This window comes from Equus caballus, chromosome 30, assembly GCF_041296265.1.
Source record: "Equus caballus isolate H_3958 breed thoroughbred chromosome 30, TB-T2T, whole genome shotgun sequence".
In the NCBI taxonomy this organism is placed as follows: Eukaryota; Metazoa; Chordata; class Mammalia; order Perissodactyla; family Equidae; genus Equus; species Equus caballus.
This window is the reverse complement of record NC_091713.1, coordinates 21539534-21550515: the sequence shown is the minus strand read 5'-3', so window position 1 is coordinate 21550515 and position 10982 is coordinate 21539534. Positions and strand designations below refer to the sequence as shown.

General features: G+C 39.5%; 1 long non-coding RNA gene across 1 annotated transcript; it reads left to right on the top strand.

Annotated features, from left to right (window-relative positions):
• Positions 1–552: 552 nt before the first annotated feature.
• LOC138921603 (uncharacterized) lies at positions 553–5521 on the top strand. The gene is made up of 3 exons (XR_011434299.1): positions 553–1136; positions 2148–2323; positions 3852–5521. It is a non-coding gene; the product is annotated as an uncharacterized lncRNA (long non-coding RNA).
• The last annotated feature ends 5461 nt before the right edge of the window (positions 5522–10982 follow it).

The window sequence follows — 10982 nt, the reverse complement described above, 5'->3', positions numbered from 1 at the left end:
TAAACTATTGCTGGTAGAAAAAAGAAAGGTATTTAATGCAGAGGAAAATCATAAGCAATGGCGAGTGTGACTATGACTCAGTGGGTCAGTCCTGGGATGAGCCACATTCCGAGGAGCATACTAAGAGCAGAAATTTTCATCTTGACTTGCAGCTCTTAAAAACATTAAAGGAGATCTCAAAATCCCCAAGGCTGTCCAGTCCTCCAGGTCTTTACAACTTGAGGAAGCTCCCATTCTCCTGCCTGAGAAGAATTCTCTCTCTCTCATCCATCTCTCCCTCTTCTCCCTCTTCCATTTTCTCCATTTCCTCTCACTGCAAGCTCTATGATTGTTGACCCTATTCAGCTCTGGTTCCTTTTCTCCTGGGGCTTGATTCAGAGGACTTGGACTTTTCTTTCCATCCCCTTTTTTCCCAGTACTTGATGCACTTGCCTATTGCCCCATATCCCAGTTCTACATTCCCAAATCCAGAAACAGAATGGCCCTCCAAAATGGGGGAAGAAGTGATATCAAGTCTCCTCTCTGCAGGAAGGCTGTGGACTCCCACAGATTAAAATATTTTGTCCCATCACATAAAGGAGCATGAAAGTACCAACTTTGATGGGCACCACCAAGCAGCATAGGGAGAGAGAAGGCTGCAAATGAAACTTGGCGATTGGTCTGGGGCCATATTGTGAAGAGCTTTGAGTCCAAAGCTGGCACCACACTTCTGAGAATGTGAACAGCCTCTCAGATCCGTGTTTTAGAGAAGAAATATCTTGGCTATATCTCTAGGGAAGCAATAATTTCCAACACCCCTCCTTCTAAGCTTCTCCATAGGACATACTACCCCAGCAGATGGGTTTCTGCACTGATGAAGGGAGCAGAGCCGTCACTAATTTTTTCCAAATACTTAAAATAGATAAAGGGCCAATAAATGAATTTGTACTAACACAGTTGACTACTCTAACTTTCTGACCTCTTTCTCAGGCTTCTAGGAACATCAATTCCTGACTGTATCGTCTTGGGCATATTGCTTAATTTCTCTGGACCTTAAATACCTACTGAAAACACCTAGAAAAGTTCTGGGCAGAAAGATGTTGATCAACAAAGATGGATTTCCTCACCCCAGCCTTTCTTCCAGCACTGAACTGTAGGTATGCATTATCTGGAGTCACAACTCAAAGGCCTAAATAGAAGCATGATCTGTGGACCCAAACTCTTTGTTTCCCTACCAGGTTTTGGTCTCCACCAAGCACTTGTCTTTGTGTCCCTTAGGAAGGAACAGGCTTCCTCAGATAGTACAGAAACGACCACATGGGAGGAAGGACTGCCCTCCTGGAGACATTGGGATGTAAATTTATTCTGCTTTTCCCGAGAACAAGACAAGTTCATTGACTAAAACTTTCTATCAGTAACTTTTGGCTGCTTTGTATGGATACTATTAAATTCACGAAGAAGTCGCAACAATAAAAATAATATTAATAATAAATATTTTTAGGTACTCCCACTTTCACAGCCTCCTCCACCACCAATGTCTGAAGCCAACTATCTGACCTTTCCATCAAGTATCCTCGTTCTTTGAATACCTGGACTACTGGTTCCTCAGCTCCATCTCTAAGGATCCAGTTCCACATTAACTTAGTCCTACCCTACCCAGATAGCACAACTACATTTTCAATCAAATCTTCTGAAGATACAGTACCTATCTTATTCCAAAGGACTACTCTCCTGACAGAAATTCAAGCAACCCAGCAGGCAAGGCAATAGGAGCTTAAAGCTTTTGGGACATCGAACTTTTGTGATCATATTTATAAAAAATACTTCTCTTCCTATGCAGAGAATCTATCCTGATTTGAGGATTTTAGAAACATAAAATATTAAAAGCAGTGGAGAGCTTAGAAATCTTGTCCAACTTCCTCATTTTCTGAATGAGGCAACCATGATCCCTAGTGAAGTAACTGGAATCTCAGCAGAAATCTCTCAATTCAGAAGGCCACCTTTTTTGACCTTTAGTAGGATTCTTTATCATTGGTCTCTAATATGAACTCTCAATTCTGACATAGCCAAAACAATTTCACAAACCATGTGAATATATCATGCATGTCCTTTGATGACACCTGAAAATACAAAATGGTAAAAATTATTCGTACCCATTTTTTTTCTAGGAAAGCAATCTGCTCAACCATTCACAGACTGATCACTAAGAATCTGCAAGTAGTGCCCCAACATTTTGTCCTAAAGGCAAAAACAATTGGGCAGTTTGTACCATGCAAACTTTTATGTCGGCTGTACCATGGATGAGTCTATCGCTGGGTCATCGGGCATTCTGATGGCTGAAAAAGTGAGTCACTTATTCTGACATGACAATTGGGTGTTGATGCATGTTGCTGTGTGTGTAGCCATCCCTGAACGTGGATGTGAAACCAGGGAATGTGTCAGCGTATCAACAGTAAATTAAATGGTATGAGACTTTGAGAGCTCACCTGCACTACATGTACAACATGTAAGAAACTATAGGAAACTTCCCTTCTCACTCCACTGGGAAGTAAAGATAAGTTACAGTAGCTGACAGAGTATTGAGTTGTGGGGGCTCAGTTTCGCCTCATAATGGGAATTCCCTTTGAATTACACAAGAGGAGAAACCTGGCTCCTGCTTGTTGAGTTTATTACAGCAGTCTCAAAAGAAGCCTCTTGGTCTCTTTTGCTGTTAATTATGTATACTCTGCAGCAGCTTAATCTGATTATGACTCTCTCCAGTGATTGCACTAGAAGATATTCCCAGGCCCACTTTTTTTGGTTCCCTTTTCCCTAGGCTTCTCTGCCTCAACTCTCCTTCAGAAGCTACACTCAAAAAGCTTAGTACAATTGGAATCTAACTACATTTTAACATAACACTTACATTCATGCTTCTGTTCACACTGTAAAAGGTAATCTTTGAATGGTTTAAGCATCTGGATTCTATTACGACAAAGTATAGCACTTAAAATGGAAGAGACTTTTTACATTTGCGTGGAATTCAGGCAGCTGCCTGAGCCACCCTTGGGCCTAGTTGTTTCAGAGAGATTTGCAACAGGCTTAAGTCAGAAATGATAAAATTGTCAAAAAACTTTGGAATTCCTTTTGGAAGACAGCTAAAAAAATAAAACCAAACCAAACCTCCAAAAGGAAAAAGGAAGAGATTTCTGCCTGCAAATTTTTAATAATACAGTTTATTGGGTCAAATACTGAAACTCCAAATAGTGTCTGCTGTGCATATCCAAGAAATGTTTCCACTTTTTTTCCTCTCAAATATAACGTTGGTTTTACAGTCCTGCAGATTACAAATCACGTGGGATTTTTTTTTTGGAGGGATATTAGATTTTCTTCCATTTGTCCTATTTTATTTAAATAGTCCAAACCTCTGTGGTTTGGTCATTAAAATCCAGTTGGCAGAGAAAGGCTGAATCTTTATATTTTCCAGCTGCGTTCCTACCAGCTACACAGAGGCATTATTAGCCATATGACCATGTTTACATCAACCATGAGTGAGAGTTTCTCACGCTCCATCCAGCAGCAGAGAGATGTGGGGGGCCAGAGGCCTATGGTCTGTTTGCACAGAGAGAAGGAAAAAGCTTCCAAAGAGTGATGGCAACCCAACTGAGAAGTGGCTGCCCAAGGAAAGTGATGCCAACCTGATCTCTTGGGTCCACCACTCTAATTTAGACAAGGCACAGGGACTACATGACAGGCAAATAAAATATCATTAGTTGGGCAGAATACAAGAAAATGCTGAAGTCACACATTGGGAAAGAAACAGAGGGAAGATTTTGGTGCATGTAGTAGATGTTCTTTCAGAAAAAGTATATTTAACCCAATGACATTTCTTACAGAAATAGAGAAATCCGTCCTGAAATTCATGTAGAATCTCAAGGGACCCTGAATAGCCAAAATAATCTGGAAAAAGAAGAACCAAATTGGAGATCTCACACTTTCTTATTTCAAAACTTACTACAAGCTACAGTAAGAAAAACACTGTGGTACTGTGTGCTACTGGCATAAAGACAGACATATGGACCAATGGAATGAAACAGAGAGCCCAGAAACAAATCCTCACATATATGGTCAAACAATTTTTGACAAGTGTACCAAGACCATTCGATGAGAAAAAGACAGTCTTTGCAAAAAATTGTGCTGGGAAAACTAGATGTCCACATGCAAAAGAATGAAAGTAGACCCTTGTCTTAAACAAAAATTAGCACAAATTGGATCGAAGACTTAAATGTAAGAACTAAAACTATAAAACTCTTAGAAGAAAACATAGGGGAAAAACTTTATGGCATTGGATTTGGCAATGATTTCTTGCATATGACAGCAAAAGCAAAGACAACAAAAGAAAAAAAAAGGATAAATTGGACTACATCACAATTAAAAGCTTCTGTGCATCAAAGGAGACAATCAATAGAGTGAAAAAGAAACCATCAAATGGGGGAAAATATTTGCAAATCATATATCTGATAAGAAATTAATATCCAAAATACATAAAGAACTCCTACAACTCCACAATAACAAAAAACAATCTGATTAAAAATGGGCAAAAGATATGAATAAGTATTTCCCAAAGAAGATACACAAATGGCCAATAAGCACATGAAAAGATGCTCAAATCACTAATCATTAGGGAAATGCAAATCAAAACCACAATGAGATACCACTTCGTACCCATTAGAATGGCTATTCAAAAAACAGAATGTAAGTGTTGACAGGGATATGGAGAAATTAGAATCCCTGCGCACTGCTGGCGTGAATGTCAAATGGCACATCCACGATGGAAAATGGTATGGAACTTCCTCAAAAAAATTAAAAATAGAATTAACATATGGTCCAGCAATTCCACTTCTGGATATATACTCAAAAGAATTGAAAGGGACTTGAATAAACATTTGTACAGCCTTGGTCTTAGCAGCATTATTCACAAAAGCCAAAAGGTGTAATCAACCCAAATGTCCTTCAATAAATGAATGGATAAACAAAATGTGGTATAAACACACAGTGAAATATTATTCAGTCTTAAAAAGGAAGTAACTGCTAGCACATCTACAAAGTGGATGAACCTCAAGGATATTAAGTGAAACAAGCCAGGCATAAAAGGACAAACACTATACAATTCTAATTATATGAAGTACCTAGAGTAGTCAAGTTCCTAGAGACGGAAGGTAGAATGGTGGTTGCAGGTGCTGGGGGAAGGAGGCAATAAGGAGTTATTTTTTAATGTGTATGGAGTTTCAGTTTTGAAAGTTGAAGAAAGTTCTGAAGATGGATGGTGGCGATGGCTGCACAAAAAATGGGAATGTACTTAACGTCACTGAACTGTCCACTTAGAAATGGTTAAAATGGAAAATTCTATCTTACGTAATATATATTTTACCACAATAAAAATGTGTATGTGAGAATTTTTTAAATGTCCCCAGATATCCCCAATTTAATAGAAAAGACAGAGTTGCCTGTAGAAATAAAAGCTAGAGACTGCCTCTCCTTTAATTAGTATATAGCTCGTTCTGTATAATAGATACTTCCCTGAAATACTAATTGTACATTAACTTCTGGTGAATCATATTTTAAAGTAGTCGCTTCCCTTTTTATTAAAAAAAAAACTGCAAAGTAAAAGTTTTAATGACTCAAATCCTCACCTCTTCCTCTCCATTATAGAGTTGTATGTTTGCCTATAAGGTTTCCAGTCTCCAAAACACCCAGATTCCAAAAGATATGGATCAGAGGTTGGCAAATATTTTTTCGTAAAGGGACAGAGAGTAAATATTTCAGTTTTGCTAACTAAATGGTCTCTGTCTCAGCTATTTAACTCTGCCATTGTAGCAAGAAAACAGAAATAAACAATTTATAAACTGTGGTGATAGCTGTGTTCCAATAAGACTTTCTTTACAAAAACCATTGGTGAGCAGATTTGGCCATAGTTTGCTAACCACGTAAGGTCTCTGATTCATGCTAGAAGGGTCTAATAAAACAGCTCAAGGGAAGTGATAACTAAGTGGAGTCAGGAAAGACAAGGAAACAAGGAAATTTTATTCAGGAGAAAGTGATGGAGATGGCTGGGGATGAGAGTAAAAAGGAATAAGAGAGAGCAGGTTCTCCAGCACAGGAAGCTTCACATGTGGAGACCCAGAAATTGAGTGATAGCCCGTGTGTTTGATGAAGTGCACCGCTGCTCCTGGAGCTCACAGAGGGCATGATGGGAGGTGAGGTTGTGGAGTCAGAATATTTAAGAGTATATGCAAGGGCCTTTCAGTCAACCAAGACCCAGAGGGTTATAAAAGTGGAGGGGAGGCAGGGGGAGGTGAAGCTGGATGATCTGTTTTGAATTAAAACTTTAAAAGAACTTTTGAATTTTAAACAAATGCAGTAAGCAGTTTTGACAAACTAATGTCTAGTGAATCACTTTACCAAGGAGGAAAGCTTGTTCACCGTTAAATATTGGTCTGTTGAAGGGTAACGCAAATTCTTAATTCAAACCACTTCCATTTTTGCTTGGAAGCCAACTAACAACATAGAATACATTTTATTTTAATATCCCGCTGTATATAGTATGCATATCTATCTGGTACTTTAAATCTGACTATTACATTTGCCAGTAAATGACCTAAGTAGTCATGCAAAAAAATGTCATGAGGAACATTTGGTGACTTCTTTTAACCTCTATTCACTATTTTTCCAATTTTAATCAACTTTCAGCAATGCCACTGTCCCAATTTGATTGCTGAGTCACCTTAGGCAGAGAGTAGGGTAAAAAGTCATAACTCAATAATTGTCTTCCAACCTGGGCATGAGGGAGGGAAAGTAGGGGTATGCAGAGACTCCTGGAGAGCACCGCTTCTGTCATCTCAGACCAGATGAACACAGTCCCAGGATGGAGAGAAGCGAACTGCCCCTTTGTGTGCCTGAGATATTCAATCACCCTTTGGCAAAGCTTCAAGAAGTTTTTGCTGTGATTAACTGTAAAGGGGGCATGGGATTTCACTGCTTTGAACCTACAAGCTTTTCATGGTAGGCTCAGGAGAGTTTCTGTTTGTCTCAGGAAATGTGTCATCAAAGTTACTGTCAGGCTTTCGAGGACAGAACTGCATTTTTAATCCTAAATGACTTCACCCTCCATCCTATTACTTCTATCGCTAAAAAAGTCCAAGCAAATATATATACGAGTGGTGAGTGGGATGAGGCGTCCTTTTAAATTTCTATTCATCGTTTGTTTAGACACATAATTATTTGAGACTAGGTTAATGGAGCTTCATGCCGTATAAGTCAGAAAATATGTCATGCATGTCACTTCTGTCCAGTGTTACGCTATGATCACTCTCTGAAAAGACGTGTTGTTAATTTTGAAAAGAGCTTGGAATAGGGGAAAGAACGTTCATGCCCGCGGGGTCAGAGAGCAGTCCCACGTGGTGAAGAAGAGGCAAGGAGGGGGCCTTACAGGCAGTAACTGGCTATCCCAAAGGCCATGGATGTAGAGGGTATGTGTGGTGGGTGCCAAGAACCATGCCAAAACTGCTCCAAATGTTGCCTACATTATTTTCTTAATCCTTACAAAAACTCTATGATGCTTTTAGCATTTCTAGCTTCCCTTTATAAATGAGGAAATTAAAGCCCAGAAGGGTAAATAATGTTTCAGTTTTGGTCCCCCAAGAAGCAGAAACTGAGACAGCTTTAGATGCACAAGAGATTTACTGGAGGAAATACCTGCGCAAAATGAAATAAAGGGAGCAGGAGTAGGTGTGGAGCATCTTCAGACCGTGATGCAGGTTGGACACTGTGAAAGGAGAGAAGGAAGAAAGGATTGAGTAGGAAGAGCTCAGACTACAGTGCAGTTCTGACAGCTTCAGCCAGGCCAATGGGGCATCCCTAAGTGAACATGCTCACTGGGAGATTCCTGGGTCAGACAGAAATGGGGCATCACCATTAGCCCTGTTATGTATAGTTATCAGCTTGAAGCAGTCGGAAGGAAACCTGGCCTCAGCACCAGCACGGTGCTGAATCCAGAGGTTTGGTATCTGGAGATTGTTAACAGTTATGCTCCCTGAAGCAGGTTCTCTTGGAGGAGATCTGAGCAGACATCCCCATGGTGTCTGTATGAGGCCAAGTATGAGGTCAAGAAGTGAAACTAGAATTTGACCATGGACTGCCTGAGCCTTCACTCCATAAGCATTACACTTTGGTGTGAAATCTTCCTTGAAAAGGTCAAAGAAGTCAAAAATCAATACAAATATTTTGATACTAGATTTACTGTATATCAGGGATTGGCAAACTTTTTCTCTAAGTACATATACAGACAGTACATGCACAGATAGTACGTATTTTAGGCTTTCCATGCATATAGGGTCACTAACACAACTACTCAACTTTGCTACTGTAGGGAGAAAACAAATGAGAGGATACGTTGCAATAAAACTTTATTGACAAAAAATAGGCACCATGTCATATTTGGCCCAAGGGTCATAATTTGCCAACCTCTGCTTTATATGAAAAGAAACAGAACTCAAGTCAAACAGAAAACAAAATGATGATGAGCTGTAGACAATTAAGAAATGAGGGCCCATAATCAGATATATCAACTCGTTTCCTTCACAGCAATTTTTTGGCTGTCATGTGGTCTTATGTATAGTCTCTATTTCCTAACCAAGAGGAAACTCAGAAATGCACTCCTATTTAGGACAAAATAGGAAACAGTTTCTTCTCATTCTTGACTCATTTTTTCCCTGGCCTGGGAAAACAGCCAAAGTCGGCCACAGGTAGCAAAGTGATATGGATTCTGCTGAGCATTCGCACTGGAGCAACGGTAAGGGGTAGTTGCAGAACATGAAATAAAAGAGCACAATTATGAAAGTATTTGAGGTGGGCTATGGAGATTTCTGTCTGAAATTGGCATTAGAGATCATTCATTTGTTTGTTTATTCAAACAGTAATGAAGCCCCACTTTAACCTTGACCTTGTGCTGATGCTAGAGATGTAAAAAAAGACTAAATCATGGACCCTACTTATGACGCGGTCATAGTCCACTGGGGAAGAAGACAATACAGTACAATAGGAGTTGTAATAAAGGAAATTACATGGTCTACATGGGCCCACGCTTTGGATGACCCTCTCCTGGGCAGCCCTCTTCCCTCTGGGATAGGGTAAACAGGTCTAGCCTCCACCAGCTTAGCCAGGAATGGGTTTTTACATCACCTTTCCTTTCTGACAAGAATACTGTAGTGGCGCATGAGGAGACTGTTGCCTGGCAGGCGTGGATGCACAGAAGAGGCACAGGAAAAGAGATGAGCATTTTGAAGGCACATGGTCTGCTTCATAATTTCTCAGAGGGTTGCCCTAGCTGAGTGGAGAATCTGACACTACATGACACATATTTCCTTCAAAGGGAAGGCAAGTTTCTCTAGGCCCAGGAAAGAACTGGAGAGCCACAATCTCTGGCAGAACTACACTGGGGTGGATGGCCACTCCTCATGACAAGAGGCACAGGATCACGGTGAAGCTGTATCCCACACTGTCCTGTGTTAGGACAAGAAAATATATACTTAAAGCTACCAACCACTTCACTCCACATAATGCTGAAATCAGCCGTCAGACAGATTATGTATGAAACTAAATTTCACCTCTAAAACACAATTATATGACTAGATGTTTACACGTAGCTGCAAGACAGAGAAATAGAAAACATACACGTGCAAAAAATAGATTTATTTCAAAACCCTGGACAACTTTAAACAAAGGTGGACCAAAAGTGCCACTCTAATTCAGTGCAATATTTCTGTTGCCCAGATCAGATTGTAGTTGCATCTATATGACAGTATGATGGAAACAGTATATGTTTCTTAAATTTCATGTCTAGAAAGGCTATCTGGACTATGGACTAAATTAAACAACAAAAACTCATTCTTTGGTCCTATATGGACTAAGTCTCAATTTCTGGACTGTCATACTATTGCATTCTAGGCTAGGATAGTTTCGAGTCACAGATCCTTCCTACTAAAGTGTGTTCTCTTGTTTTTAAAGAATATACACACTCACTTTATACTTTATTCCAAATTCACATCAGCCCCTTGAGTCCTGAGATATGAAAAAAATCAAATTCAAAGATAGTTTGAGTTGGGATTTCAAAGTTCTGAAAGTGAATTATAAGTCATATTGGAATTGTGATAAATGAGAAATGTAGCAGTACATTTATGACAGTTTAACTGCTTGGGCTGGTCATTGTGCTCCCCAATTCAGATATATAACTGTTCTACTGTAGGTCAGTGTACTTTAGATGGTGTTCTCAACTCAGAAAAATGCACAAGACACATCTCTGATGGAGTTCTTGGCAAATCACTTGATTACATTCCCTGATATTCAACAGATGCCTATACCCCACATGGCAAACAAATCTACTCAGTCAGTGCTTCACCATAACATTCAATTGGAACTAATATAAGGATCCATGCATAATATTTAATAGAAGCACAAAGAATTATAAACGGCATAACTCCAGAGTTTATTACTGCCCAATCTGTCTCAATTTTTGTGGTAGCATATATTCCACTGACCAAATCAATGTGTATTATTGTCAGATTCTCTTTGGCACAGTTAGCCCACGGAATATTCCACGTGAGCTTGATTTAGAATAGATACAGCAGCAGACAGACTCTGTGGCTTTGGACATTTGTAAGAAGAGAAATGATTTATGATGTCATTCCCGTTTACACATGATTCATTTTCTGTTAGGACTACAGCATTTTCTTTAAGTAGAAAGTCTTCTTGAGATGGTAACTCACCACCCCCTCCTCTTCCCTGCCAACTTTTCCCTCTTCTTCCCTACCCTTTCCCCCTCCTTCACAGCCCGCACATCTTACATGAACAAGTTTTACTTGAAAACTAACAAAAACTTTATGAAGAAATGAGACCAGAGTTACGAATGGAAACATCCATCTTAGTCTTTACTAGTGACTCCAAAAATTCATTCATGATTAATTTATGGA